Below are 16031 nucleotides of genomic sequence, written 5' to 3' on the forward strand. Positions count from 1 at the left end.
ATTATAGCCCAAACTTTAATAATATGTCTGCATTAGGTGCATAGTAATTACATAAATTGCAAAAAAGTGTAATAAACTACAAAAAATTGAAAATCGTTTTTGTTTTTTTAACATATATTTCTAGTTAGAGAAATTTAAGAGGCTCATCCCTCAAAACTGTAAATACAAAAAAGTTGCAGAAACTAGTTTCCCACCACAGGAAATTTATTTTAAGTGTCTTCATAGTTTTATTTTTGAAATACACCAATTTTTATATACTGCAGGAAAAACGAAAATAAATATTATAGTGCAAATTTGCAAAATAACAGCATATGCATCACAATAAACTATTTCCAGCAGTGGAATATGAGTCCTAAGCATCCCAGAAACGACACAGAAAGTCATGAAATCAAACATAACTTTTAAAAACACAAGTATAAGCTCATGAGGTACGATGGTAAAAAAAACTACATTTCCGCAAAATGACATCACTTCCGGTTTCGGGCAGGTCATGCGGTCATGTGATAGTTCACGCTGATGGACGTAGGAAGTGTTACAAACAGCTGATTGGATCGGCGAAGCGTGTTTCTGGAATATCATGTTTTTGTTGCTGCAAGTGATTTTTATGCAGTTTTTGCAAAGCTATATGTGGAAGGAAACTGTGACCTAGGACAAGCTGATGGCATAAGATGTAAGTACAACTCCTCCAGTTTCATATGCAAAAAAAATTATTGCGCTAGCTTACGTGGTTGCAGAGCTACCGGGATTTAAAAATAGTTACGCAAAACAGAGCGTGCCCGCTCCGATCGGCTGTAAAGGGTTAAGGGATTAAAAACTGAGCTTTAAAATGATTCGCGGTAATAAAAACCGAGAGAGGCCGACAGTGATCACTGACTGTTTTTTGGGGCTTGTTGTGATTAAATAGAACAAGATTCAAAGCGTTAAAACAATGCAGACTACTTTGGGCCCGGAAGCAGGATTCATCACATTATCCCTTAAAGACCGGATACCGGTCATGGAGGCTAACAAGGGCTGCCCAAAGAACATCTGGATTAAGACATACGGCTTCAAAGTTTTGGTGCTTTACAACAAACGCTCTCAGTCTCCGTTGCCATTGGCAAGCATAGACACCAGTAGTTTTCCGTCGCTCTGGCGTCTTTGTGTGTCGGATTGTTTTCATCTTCATCTAAACTAAGTGCTGGTTGACTATTTTCATCCTCTCTCTCTCGGTTTGCTCTGGTTCAAACTGGAGAGGTTGAACAGAAGCCATTTCCAGTGCGCTGCTAACTGTGAACTGGATGCAGTGAAACCGTATGATGTCACTACCCAGAGTGCATTGAGATATAAATAACAATGGCGGCCTACTGGTAAATCGGTTTTATATAAAATGTGCTTAAAAGGAAAACATTTGGCGTATTTTTGGAAGCACAGTACATATTTTAGCGCAAACATGTCTTAATAGCCGGGGTTCCCTTTAAGTCTTTTTTACATACACCAGTGGCTGTATCGGAGAGCAACTCAGGGACTGTATTTCGCCCAAGCACATTTGGCATACAGACTGGAGCAGCCAGGGATGAAACTATCAACCATCCAACTGATAGATGACCTGCTCTACTTTCTGAGCTAAAGACACCCATACTCACCTGTGACCATAGGTGAGCAAGGCCACAGGTTCTCCAAGGGTGAGGAGTTTGGTCACTTTGGAGGAACTCAGAGTTGAGGTGCTAACCCTCCCGGAGGTGGTTGAGGCAATTAATTAGGATGGCTCCAGGTGAGGTGTTTCAAGCATGTCCTTCTGGGAGGAGACTCTCATGCAGACCCAGGAGACAATTTCCATCTCTCGGCGAGCCTGGGAAAGCCTCGCTGTGTCCGGGAAGAGTTAGAAGAGATGGTTGGTAAGAGGGAGGCATCTGGGCATCTTTTCTTAGACTGCTGCCCTCATGACCCAGACCCGGATAAACAGCAGAAAATGGATGGGTGGATGAATGGATGGATATACAAATACTTTTGGTATTACTACCATAATTCCAAACAAAGTTTTTCTTGCAACTGCATTCGGAAACTAAAACAAATGCAGGAGGTTGTGTAACCACACAAGTGTCCCAGTGTTTTGGAAAGTGTCACATTAAAAGTCTTATTTGTATGAACTTTCTCACAGGAAACAAGAAAAATAATGATGCACTGGTGGCTGCAACGTGAGCTTTGTTTACACCCTATATTTCTCTACACTTTGGAAAATATTGGATGGACTGACAACTTTCGGCAAAATGCTTTGATAGTGAAGACGTATGATTACAGGCAAATTGCTGCTCTACTAGTCTGTTTTACTTTGGATGCTGCTCTTCTGTAACATATATAATTTATTTTAAAAGCATCAGATGTCACAGTCGGATCGCCCTGACAGTAAATCTAACCACTGCAGAAACAATAACTTCTTTGTGACCAAGACGTCTTAACGAATAGAGCGATCATTAATCTCAATTTAAAATCAGGGGAAATTTACCCCTGTTTTTCCTGGATACACTAACAAAACTTTGTTTAAATCCTGCAAGTGATTTCAACAATGACGTTAGTGAGTCATTTATCAAAACCAACAGGAATGATAACCAAAACTACCAAAACAGTGTAGGTTTCCATGTTGGATGCGTCATTTCCCACCATCGCAAATAAATAGTTATAGCTTTCATATCCGTTAGTCACTGCTGTAAAATCTCTGACGTTTTCACTGTGCGCTGACAGGAGGCAAAAAAAAAAAAAGTTGAACCTGACGAGGTTTAGGCCTGCAGCACTGAAAGTGACGTTGGTTTTACTGTGCCCAGTCTAATAAAATCCAAGTCTGACAGACACAAAGGAGCAGAGTTCAGTGGAAATGGAATTTTTGAAGCTGAGCAGCACCTTGGTGTGTTCTCATTCTGTCCTCTGAAGTCATAAAAAGACACTCATTTCATCGCTTACCAAAAATCTCTGGATTCATTTTCCAGATGGTTTTATGTTGGCTGGGAATGAGTCATCAAAACTTCAAGGTTTGGGAAGCAGTTGGAAAAGTAGACCTGCTGACGAAAACATTTCCCGGCATGCTCAGTTAGTCACACAAGAGGATGATGGACTGAAGCTCATCTGAATAAATACATGAAAACAAATCTTCCACTTCCCTGGACGGCGATGAGGTTTTTATCCAACCAGTTATTTATCCAGGGTACATTCACTCTCTCTCTCAACAATGCCGTGATTAAGTACCATAAAGCTGCGCACAATATCATCTGGGAGCTACCCAACGCAACCACAGACTCCCACTGTCAGCTACTGGGAGCTGCCTGGTTTACAACCACAGCCTGCTGCAGCCTCAGAGCTAATTGGAAGTTAAGTACCTCATTCAAGGGCGCAACTGTGGCATCAGAGGCTGGGTCTAATTCTGACCTGCTTCTTCCTGTATACTTTGTGTGATAAATGTAGTGTAACGATTCTTTTTGGAATAATCTAAGGATGACAAAGCGCTTTGAATCTGATTTCCAAGAACTATTTTTCATGTTGAGGCCCAATTTTGTCCTGAACAGTCCTGAAAACCTTGTAAATTGATTGACAATGAGCTGGATAATTTATATATTCCATGGGAGATTTTTTTTTATTAGCACTATTAGTGTTTATCCAACCAATAACAATATTAGACTTTATTGAAGAGCCCCAACTGCTTCCCAATCCACAAAGCACCTTACCTCCTTTCCTTCGTATAGGGGTCCCACATGTAGCCCTTTTTAAACTCAGCCCACTCTCTAGGTGAGGGAAGAGAAACTAATCCACATCAAAATAAGCCAGTTCAGTTAGCTTGGACATCTTGGAAGCCTTGTGGATGTCTCTTAGGTGAGGTGTTTAAAGCAAGCTGTATGGAGAGGAGGCCCCGATGTAGACCTAGGATACACTGGAGAGATTAGGGCTCTTGGATGGCTGGGAACATCACAGAGGTGTAAAAGTGAATTTTTCTTTAGTTGAATTATGCCTCTTGTTGTATTGTCAGACTTTAGGATTATCAACAATTGAGTTTTTACTTTGGGTCAGCTGGGATATTAATTGATGGGTGGAGGGAATTCTCTCTCAGTTTCAGAAATCCTAAACAGGCAATGGGAATGTAACTACAAAGGATCACTGTCCAGCAAAAAATAAAAGACAATAAGGTTTCATTTCACAGGTAATATGGTCCTGTATCTTTAAAATGTGAATCTTTGTAATGAAGAGATTTCTTTTATTGGTGCTTCTTGTTTAAATGCCTTATATTAGCGAAGATGTACATCTGCTGTAAGACAAAGCGTCTAGCGTAAGCACCATGCTGCTCTTTTTCTAAGTCCTTACTCATTGTCCTTCACACCTTTCCTTCACTTCATTATGTTTTCCAGCGAGGTCAAGGAAAAGTGGTTAGGAAAATCAGATAGGTGGTAATTGTTTGGACTGTTTGACCACACCCAAGTCTATTTATACACCGAGGGCTGACTGGGAACAAGACACAGAAGAAAGTAATCAAGACGATCAGAGAGCGAAGAATTTAAAACTGGAACAAGACACTAGAGAAAACATTTTATCAAAGTAAAAGAGGAAACAACCCCAAGAGACAAACGCAAAACATGAAGACAGAGGACAATGTCATAAGCATAGAAAGACGAGAAAGTGGGGGGAACTGATGCTGGGACAGTGTACTCATCCAAACTCGTTATACATCAACCACAAAAGGATCTAATGCTCAAACATAATGAAAACAAAAAAGGAATCAAAATCTCAGCCCAAATATAAGAAGAAACTTCAAAGAGACTTAACAATTATAGGTCACATTTTCTTTACAGTTTTATTCCACTGTGCACTCTTTGTGTTGTTTGTTTCTAACCACCTTGTTACTCATCCCTCTGACATTCCTTCTGGCTTTATTTCCACATACAGACAAACCCCGAAGAGTTACTCCCATGAATTGCTCAGCTCTGATGCTGATGGGCAGTGAAGCGTTAGATATCTGAGGAATGAAGTGGGAGAAGAAAAGTAAGACGCTCTCCATCATATTACTCATAAATTTACTTCCTTCTTTTTGTCAGAGCTGGCTGGAGAAGAGACGCTCACAGACCGCTGGCTGTTTGATATCGCTGCACAAGCGTCCAACAGGCTTATGCAGAGATGGGCTTAGGTTGCTCAGGCCTGGTTTTATTCTCCGTCTTGAAACTGTGAACATTTTTTCTGGGAGCTGTCTCTGGTATCTCAAACATGGCATCAAAAATTCCACAAGTCCATCGGATGCCACGATCAGCAAACACAGATACAAGCGATTTTCTCACAGTAGTCTTGAAGAGCAATGCCACTTAAGGAATCCCAAATAGGAAGACTGCAGTCTTCCTATTTGGGATTCTGTGCATATGCCATGACACTGTATTATGGCTATTTTATGAATAAACAATTTAGAATTTGGAGCGAGCCCTTTGTGGAAGGCGCAGTTTCAGATGAAACACTTGGGGGGAGGAAAGAAAACACAGATATCCTCTGAGTTTTAATAAACATCTCTTTGCTGTATTTCCTTCCAGTTTACAGCCTGTCTTTTCAACTCTTTCAAAGCTTTTGATAATGGGCTAAAACCAGAAGTGCTTCCTGATTATTAAAGCTCATTGCAAAGTCTAATTTGATTATGTGAAGTGGAAATTGCTATGATGTGATCAAGTTTATCCAACTTTGCAAAACAAGCCAATTCTCCCAGGTTTTTGTTTGTTTGTTTGTTTGTTTGTTTGTTTGTTTTTTTCAGGTTTACTTGTAAATGAACCACATTGATCTCGGATTATGTTGAAGGTTTTTGTAAATTTAAAGAATTCATTCTTTTAAACTTCAAAATTCTGAGTGATTTTTCCCCTCTGAGTAATAACCTCTCTCAGGCCTCTGGAGAAATCTCTACATGCATGGGACAATGTCAGAAATCAGCAGTGAATGCTGGTGATCTTTATCGGGAAAACCACCGTCAGTGAGCACAGTTCACTGCTGCATCAAGGAAAACTCAAACATCAAAGGACTGAACAGGTACAAACAAGATCCAGACACAAGACAGACATAGGCGAAGTAGAAAACTGTCAAAAATTTTAACTGCTTTTGGAAAACCTGAAATGTTTCCTCCAGGCTAAAAGAAGACGAGGGGGGACCATCCAGCATCAAAGCCAGCATCTCTGATGGTATTAGGGAACACATGGCAAGTAACACATGAAGCCATCCTGGCAACATCTTTCATATAAATCCGCCTTCAGCACATACAGTAGATGTGAGCAGATACACAGCATGTCTCTGTAGTAGGAGTCCAGGTGCTAAACTGGCCAGTATACATGGGGGGTAAATTATCAGTGTTGTTTTCACACAGTTAGTTTCTGTTATGTTAAACTTGTGGTACATAGTGTGGGATCATGTTGACAGAGAACAGAACAAAAGGCAGAAACATCCAAAGAAGAGCTTTGACTGTCCTTCAAGACGCCTGCAGAACTATTCCTGAAGACGACTTAAAGACATGACAAGAAAGCTGCCTAAGAGAGTTCAGACGGTGCTGAAGAATAAAGGTGGTCACACCAAATATTGACTTTCAAACTCAGCAATATTTCCATGTATGCTTGCCATTTTCCTAGCAACATAAAAAGGAATGGGGGGCCTCAACACCTTTATTCACTGCTCTATAATCCTTAATTGCTGAATTAGATGTTAATGTTGTGAAATGAAAAAAAATATAATGACTGACGGTATCGTTGCTCAAAAACTGGTCAAATTATTCTGTTGGTAGGTGGTTCTTTGGCAATTTGATTAGATCATAATATGTGATATGGAGGGAAACCTTCAGGGGTCTAAGATGTGCTCGTGTGCTACGTTATTGAGTTATTCAGAACTACTTAAAACAATAAAACCTACCTGATCGGACACTTCCGACTGGTTATTCTCACATCTTAGTAACACTTTAATCAAAATAGTATACTTTTTAAATTCTACATGATATAAATTAACATTAGCCTGATTTGGTGTCTTGGCAGTCATTTAATATTAACACAGCTTAAAAGGAGGATTAGTTACTGTGCTGTATCAAATGACACACATTTTGGTGAATAACATAAAACAGCTTCTCTTGGTTGGACAGTTATTTCCCATTGCTAGTTTGGGAATTTCTTCCTTTAGAGCATCAAAAAGCAGCACCTACGGTTTGCGTTTTCTCAAGAAAAATGTTTAAACCCCTTGTCAGAGCCTCTGAGTATGATGGCAGCAGCAGAAATGCTTCCCACAAGTCCAGATGTGGCATCTACATGTATATATCCATGTCAGTCCAGATCTGTCACCCACAAATATGAACAAGAAATACAAAAATGGAGGCCACAAACTGCTGAGCAGATGAAATCTTATATCTTCTACGAAATTCTCAGTCTCTAACTCTTACAGAGATAATGCAACACACTCGTCCTTGAATTGTGTTGCTGGCATTAAAATCAAAATGAGCAGATCTTTTTTTTTTTATTTCATATAATTTAGAAATGATTGCTTTATTTTATTCAGGTTTGCAAAACATCCCCAGTTTTGGGGGAACAGCATTATAGAATCATAAGAGTTAATACTCTATGTAATGAATAGTGACTGTTTTACATTTGAGGGGGGATTTTTTTTCTCTATTTTGAGGCTGAAATTATTATATTGCCTATGAATGTTAAAGATAAAAGGCCTAATGTGTGTTTCTTGTTCTTCCAGACTATGCCAAAGCGATGACAGGGATCAAGCACAAGGCAGCATATGAACCACAATAACTGTTTTTATAACTATACAGTAAATTCTGCAAACAATAGAGATGTCCTAGAGTGGGAAACAGATGAGTTCCATGAGCTCAGTGGCAGGTCAGTTCCCCCTCCAACGCTGAGGGTTTGTGGATATTTTTACTGTGATGTTGCAGTTTGTTCAGCTGCAGAGTTGAGTAGTCGCTGTTGTTGATGAAACCTCAGAATTTTTGTGGACGATCTCAGCGAGCGTTCTTGTGGGTTGTAGTGAGCTAAAGGGCTTTTGTCTTTCTGCTGATGTTGTGGAAACATCAACAAAGATGGATTTCAAGAGTTTCTATGAATGTTTACGTGTGTTACAGAAAAAATGAATGGTTACTGTGTTTTACTACACCAAATCTCTGCTTGCAAACTTGTCCTACATGATCAGAATCTGAGTAGCCTTGGCATATAATTCAAAACAATAACATATAATTCAGCAAATAATGACCACAGAGTACTGAACAAAGGTTTTGAGTCCCCCCCTTTCTTTTTATGTTGCTAGGGAAATGGCAAACATACATAGAAATACAGCATATGAAGCAAACAGAGTTTGTACAGTCTGAACGCTCTTAGGCAGCTTTCTTGTCATGTCTTTAAGTCGTCTTCAGGAATAGTTCAGACCATACAATGCTCAGAAAACTGCAAAAAATCCCTGTTTGTTTTTTTCAATTCACATTAATAAATACAGTTCACTTTTAGACCGTGATAATCTCACTTACCTTCAAGATCTTCCACTTTAACAAACTTACTTCATCTCTGCTGCAGCTGAAGCTCATACAATGAGGAGGTTTTATTTATTTTTTCTTTGATTCGTGATCTCTCTCTAGGCATGCTGCCGCTTACGGGACGGCAGAAAAATGCTCCTACTTCAAAGAGCTGGGAGGCTGTGTGGGCCACAAATCATTTCTCTAACCAGCCAGCATCCTTCCTTCCAGGAGTTTCATTCCAACCTGATAAAAGTCCAACACCTGCTTTTCCTTAAATTAGACACTTTTAGTTCAATCATTGGAGGAAATGGTTCTTAACTAACAAGCCAAGTAAGTGTCAGTATAATCGACCGACATGCTTTAAATAATTCTAACATGTTGTGTGGTAACATGTCGTTATTTGGTTAGAGCTCTGATCTGTATCAGAATGAGCTGTTTTATTGGAAATCAGGTCAGTATTCATGAGACGCACGCTCAGATGCAAACAGCTAAAACGCTGATGCTTCAACACTGAGCTCTCTGTACTGTAAAGATCTTCCACAAGGATTTGAATATCTTCTGATTATGATTTACATGCAGCGAAGATCAAAAGGGCTTCCAAATTTATGTGCAGCTTGCAGCCTGATAACTCCTCCACCAAACAAATTGCTAACAAGCTGGCTGTGCACCACAGGAGTGCCTTTAACAAGCACTAATGTTCAGCTGTGTGAGCCGGCAGTATAAATAAGTGCAGAGGTTTTTCAGAGGCTGCTGGGTTAAAGTACAGGGTAGGAGGTAGTTAGGTCAGAGGTCCAGACGATTTCATGAGAAGCGTCTGGCAGTCTATTTGTCGGCTTTGTGGGAGGCCGAATGCAAAACTTCTCTTTATTTAGTCTGACGCAGACAAACAAATCTGTCAATAAGGTGTTTTTTCTGTTTCCATAAATTTAGGATCACATGACTTCTGGGAAATGGGTTCTGAATGGAGCTTTCTTGAACTGAGTAATATGAATGAAATTGTGGGACTTTTTTAATTATTGGATCCTATTGAGTGTTAAATTCCACGATACAATCATGGGATTTTTTTTTCTATTACAAGTAGCAAGTTCTCCACAAAGACCACAATAAGACCGCAGGGAGAAATAAGCAAGCATGACCAGGTCTTCCTAGAAATTTTATTTACAGGGTGCAGGTGTGGCAACATTCACATGCAGCACTCTTAGGGAGGGATTCTTGTAAGCCTCTTGCTTTTTTAAGAGGTCTCCAACCCAAATATTTGGTCTAATGTACAACCTCAGTTTCAGTAAACTTAGCATGCTGTGTCAAATGTAAAAATAAATACAGAATTCAATGATTTGTGAGAAAATGTACCAGTCTAAGAAAAATATGATCTCATACTGAATTTTAAAAGTTGCGACAAGGGTAAAAAAAAGGCTGGAAAAGTAAGTGGTACTTAGCAGAAACAGCTGGAGGAACATTTTGTAGCTAGTTGGGCTAATTGGCAGGAGCAGTTTCTCATAAGTAGAGATGTAAACTTTCTCAGAAGTAAAATTGGGGAGGCTTTGAATATCTCATCTGGAGAAATCTGTGTGTAAGAGGCAAAGCTCAAAATCTGTATTTATCTTGACGTTTTCTGCTTTAAAATTAGTGATGATTCTGTCGTGGAAATCAGTGCTAGGACTCAGGAACACTTCTATCAATCATTGTCTGTGAACACCCTTTGCCCTGCCATCCACAAAAACAGGTTAAAGCTCTATCATGCAAAGAAGTCATGTGCAAACATGATCCTGAAAGGCTGCTCTCCTCTCTGGGCCAAAACTCATTTAAAATGCACTGAGGCAAAGTGGAAACCTGTTCTGAGTCAGGTTAATACAGATACGAAATTGTCTTTGGAAAAAATGGACGCCACAGCCTATCAAATTGAAAGCTTATACATCTGGAAGCTGCCTCGTCTCTGTCACTGCCCCCCAGGGCAGCTGTGGCTACAATGTAGCTTGCCATCACCAGTGTGTGAATGTGTGTGTGAATGACTGAATGTAGTGTAAAGCGCTTTGGGGTCCTTAGGGACTAAGTCAAGCGCTATACAAATACAGGCCATTTACCATTTTACCATTTAAAAGGTATAAACAGGTTTTGAAGCAACATGTACTCCCATCCAGGCAACTTCTTTTTCAGGGAAGGCCTTGCATATTTCACCAGGACAATGTTAAACAGCATGCTGCATCTATTACAGCAGCATGGCTTCATAGTAGAAACGTCTGGGTGCTGAACTGTCCCGCCTGCAGTCCAGACCTTTCACCAACTGAAATAATGTGGAGCAGCGTGAAATAAACAATGACTCACCCGGACTGTTGAGCAGCTGGACTCCTATATCAGGCAAGAATGGACCAACATTCATCTGCCAAAAGTCTAGCAACTGGTCTCCTCAGTTCCCAGATGTTTACAAAATAATTATGAACTTTAACTAAAAAAGATCAGAACTTAAGCATATAACCACAGCATTTAAGAATACTGTGTGACATTACAACTTGTGCAATATTCTCAACCTCACTTTTGTTTCACTCTCTCTCTCTCTCTCTCTTTAGAAACAGGTGATCCAGTCATGCATAACAATACAAACAGTTTAACATTTAAGTTCACCTTTCACTATGAAATAATATCAAATTTCATAATAATAATAACAATAATAATAAATGTCTGTCATAAATTTCCTAACTGCAGCATGTCACCAAGATCATTCCTGATGAAAAACTGTGATTTTACAAGTTGAAATAAGAAAATAAGAAGTTGCAGATCTCACCTTGTGTAGGTGGGCTCAAAGGCACCAACAGCACAAACATGGTCAAAAGGTCCAGTTCAAGGACTATAGCTCCTTATTTTAGCACAAATCAAAGCAGCCATGCCCTCAATAAAGACAGATTGATGTTAGTTAGAACATTTGCAGCAGGATGTAAACAAGTTAAACATTTTTTATTTTTATTTTTTTTTTTGCCTGTCCCGTTTGGCTCTTTTGCCATCAGAATTGTTGTCTAAAGGCAAAGAAAGATGCCCAACGGATTTACTTTACCAAATTGACCATCCCAGCCTTGCCGTAATGGTCCATTTGATTCACCTTTTATTGTTTCTTTTATTTTCACTTACTGAATACGGGACAGACTTGACTGGGGGAAAGAAGGGGAGAAAGAAAGAGGGAAAGAGAAACAGCTGAGAAGAGGGACGGGGGAGAAGGGCAAAAAACAAAAACCAACAGAACGGGCAGAGAAAAAAAAATGCATATATTGATCACCTGGATCGATATATTAAACATTTTTACATGTGACTCTGTGGGGACTCACTCCCTTTTGGAGCCAGCCTCAAGTGGCCACTAGAGGAACCACCGTTTTTGGCACTTCGACATATGCTTTTTTACATCTGCTTGATAAAAAAGAAACTATTCCAAACTATTTCTTGAAAGAAATGAATAGTTTTGCTCAGTTAGACAATGGTGCCTGCCAAACTGCTTTTGTAGCAGTGGATGTTTTGATTGTAAAAATAAGCTACTGCCACATTAGAGTGTTGCTTTTTACAAAGGGTATTACCATCACAAATTACTGGAACACTTAATGGTCACATGTTTGAGTGTTATAAGCACATTAAACAGGAGTTATTCACTGAGGTTTTTCTACTTTCAAATATAAATTCTTGATATAACAAAGTTGTTATAGTGGTCATGTTACCAAGAAGACTAGTTTGAGTCCCATATGGATATGGAACACAACTTCTTCTTCTTTTCTTTTTTTTTTACTGGTTTTCCTATTGTATATGGATTTCAACTTTTACTGGATGTTTGGATAGATGGGGCTTCCAGACCACAGCACGACTCTGAAATTGGTTATTTCCAGTGGTTTGCACCAAACCATGACATCGTGTCAAAATACACAAGCTTTGGAACACCAACCATCCAAGTAGGCATATCATGTGTGTTTTAAAAGTCATGGCAATTGTTGTGGGTTGGCAATATGCATACATATGACTAAGGGATTATTATGTGCTCTCTCTCAATAGCCCAAATCAAGGTTCTTAATCGAGGTAATGCGGTAAAGAGGTTTCGTTTCCATGCAGAAGAATGTACTGTTGCTTGCAAGAAGTTTTGAAAAACTTTCCTGAAATCAGTATTGTCTAAAAACGCCACTAGGTTGGGTAAAGAAAAGATTGTGGCTGGTGTCCCAGGCAGGAATTTTAAGTTGGCGTGCTAATCAGTGAAAACTAGCTCATTGTATTACTTTTTGTATTTTGTATTTTATTACTGGTCACAATTAATGATAACAGATTAGGCCTTCTAGTACAATCGTGCAGTGATTACAGCAAACTAAATAAATTTAAAGTTGGCGGACATGATAAATCTTACTTAAAATATTAAGCAATTGTTATTGTATTAAGCAATTTTGAAACAATGAAATCTCCATTTCATTATTAATTCTTTCTATCTCCAGCTTACTTGAACGGTAAACTACTGTGCAAAAGTCTTGAGCCACCATTCATTTCTTTCTACGTTGTGTTCAAGGAGACAGACTTTCGCGTCATTGTCAGGGTCTTGAGCAATAGTTTTCCAGGCTTTCTGATGGTCTTTTTTATTTCTTTGACACTGACTGCTTTTTCACTCATTTGTCAGTCCAGCTTCTTTAGTTGAGTCTATGAAAACTGCCAAAGATAACAGTTTGACAGACATAAAATTATATTCTTGTAACAACAACGTGATTCCCAAAGAGCTATTGGCTAGAAATTTGGCCAATTTCAACATGGGGTACAGTGTTTTCTTAAAAAGGTGAAGAAACTGAAAATGTGGAGAACAAAGGAAAAAATGTCAGTCCTAGAAAAACATCTACATCAGATTAACAGTATCTGAAAGTAATAACCTTAAGAAACAGGGAGATTTTTAAGCAAAAAAAAAAAACTGATACGGGACCTAAACGATGCATCTGGAAATTCAACAGATCCATCATTAATCAAAAATGATCTCAGTGGAAGGCTGGCTGTCAAGAAGCCAATCTTAACAGGGAGATGAAACAGAGAAAAGGCTAAGGTCTGCCAATGGCAACAGGCCTGTTATCTCCTGACCTCTCCATACAGAGGTCAGGACAGAGCTACAACAGTGAGTGTTTACAGGCATTTGTAAATCACGGTGGAGCCTCTGTCATGGTTTGGGGCTGCATTTCAACCTGTGGTGTTGGAAAACTTGGAAACGTACCATCAGATTTTGATCCACAATGTGAAACCTGGATAGAAAAACACACAGCAGAACACCATCAGTCATGGATCGGCTTCCCCAGACCTCAACACTACTGAAGCAGTGTGGGATCATGTTGACAGAGAACAGAACAAAAGGCAGAAACATCCAGAGAAGAGCTTTGAATGTCCTTCAAGAAGCCTGCAGAACTATTCCTGAAGACTCGGTAGTATTGTACAAACTCAGTGTTTGCTTAATAAGCTGTATTTCTATGTATGTTTGTACATATTTCAACAAAATACTGCACATATCTTCCATTTTCCTATCAAACATACTGTATGTGCGGTGTTTCAAGGCTTTGACACAGTACTATGTGTCAGAAAAACTGAAACCAAAATCCAACCCTTTCACTTTCAGACCCACTTGGCTGACTTTTCACAATCACCAGGTGTCTTGTTAGTGGCTTAGGGTTAAAGCAATGAAAGCGTTTTGGTTAATGTTAGAGGAAGGCTGTGGTTTTATCACTGTGAATATCGCCTTCTTTCTCCAACCTCACACAACAGCTGCCAATGAGTGAACATAACCAGTGAAACCAGATGACATGATGCAATCAGATGTTTTACCAGAAAACAAATGAGACCAGACCATATCTGTATCATAGCAAGCACTTTTTTACTGGAAGGCTGCAAAGCCTTGCACAGATGAAGATTTCACCTGCTATATGGTGGATGACGAACCTGTTGGGCTGCGTTTCTGCTGCATAAACATTTTGTGCATAAAAAAAAATGCTCAAAAATTCTCTAATTAATCATTTGGAAGTCTCAATCTGGACAGGTGGTGTGGATAATTCTCTCAAGTGTCTCCGATCCAGAGAGCCCCAGGTTGTTCATTTTGTCATTGTGATTTTGCCTCTGTTGCTAAGATGTTTTTCAGTGGAAATTTGAAAATATAGCCTAGGGCTTACTGTCTCAGGTTTAGGTATGAGGTCTTTAGTAAACTGAAAGCTGTGGTTTTGTCATTAAAGTCTCCGTTAACCAGAATGTTTTTCCTCTAACCTCAACTAATAGCAGCCAATGTACAAATGGAACCATAAAAAATGGCTATGATCCTCCAAGATGGCCCATCTGGCAGGATCGTATTCACTTCCCTTTGTACGGCTGAACACAAATCACTGGATATGAGACTGGTCTGATGAAATATTGTGGTCATGTAAATGAAAATGTCCATCAACACATAATGTTCGTGAATCAGTGTATTTGTCATAGAAAATGTTTTATATCTACATTCTCGTAGTCCCAGGCTTGGTGCTGTCTCTGAGTTGTTGAAGTTGAATGATGTAAATCTCCCGAAATCTCTCCTGAATTGACATCTGGTCACAGTGGAGGCCATTTGTGTACAGTGAACTCATTGTCACCTGTCGTGGTCTTCTGCCGCTGTAGCCCATCTGTTTCGAGGTTCAACGCGTTGTGTTCAGACATGCTTTTCTGCATACCTTGGTTATTAGCAGAAGTAGTCCGGCCTCCTCTGGCCTCTGACATCAACAAGGCATTTTCACTGGATATTTTCTCTTTTTCAGACCATTCTTTGTAAACTCTGAAATACTCAGACCAACAACCGTGCCACATCTGTCTTCCTCAGTCAGATGCTCAGTTTGAACATAGGCAGGACTTCTATTTGTTCACATTTTGCATCCAATCTAATAAAGGTTTGTGTTTTGTTTGCTTACTTTCTGCACTCGGGTTCTTGTTTTTGTAACCCTGGCGATCTTGAGGCAACGCTTAGTCACCTTTAAAATGTACTTTAGTAAATTGTGAAAAAATAAAAATTTCAAGAGTTTCAGACACAAACACTGATCATGATTCATTTAGTTTTTACTATTCAGGAGTTGAGCAGCCTCGGGGATCATCATTCCTTCGGATAGCTCACTATTTAAAACAAGCGCATGTATTTATCTTCCCAGATGGCATTTCCTCAATGACAATAGTTGAACTATTTTAACATCATGTCTGTTTTTAATACCTGATCTTGTCAATGTAATATACCTGGTTCTTTAAAACCACTGGTATTTCTTCAAAGATTATCAGACTTTTTTTTTCTTTTTTCCTCATGCAGCTGTCAACCTCTCATCCCGCAAAAACAATGACTAACAGCTTAGAGTGACTCATCAGCCCACAGATATCTGACACCGAGCTGCAAAATAAAACATATCAGACTGCATCATTAGAGTGCTGAAATATTGTTGCGTGAGTTTATTCTTCTAAAACATTACTTCACCCGCGATGTAAATCCACTCTGTAATCTGTTAGAAATTCATTAAAGTCTTCTTGATTCAAATTCCCAGCACTGTTTCTGCAGGCAGGAGTTTCCAGT

The 16031-nt window shown here is 39.3% G+C and overlaps 1 long non-coding RNA gene across 1 annotated transcript; it reads left to right on the top strand.

Moving 5' to 3' along the window:
- The first annotated feature begins 485 nt into the window (after positions 1–485).
- Positions 486–15344, top strand: LOC308393454. Its single transcript, XR_013970981.1, has 5 exons — positions 486–670; positions 4903–4998; positions 5874–6015; positions 6112–6181; positions 8597–15344. It is a non-coding gene; the product is annotated as an uncharacterized lncRNA (long non-coding RNA).
- The last annotated feature ends 687 nt before the right edge of the window (positions 15345–16031 follow it).

This window comes from Rhamphochromis sp. 'chilingali', assembly GCF_963969265.1.
Source record: "Rhamphochromis sp. 'chilingali' genome assembly, chromosome: 3".
In the NCBI taxonomy this organism is placed as follows: Eukaryota; Metazoa; Chordata; class Actinopteri; order Cichliformes; family Cichlidae; genus Rhamphochromis; species Rhamphochromis sp. 'chilingali'.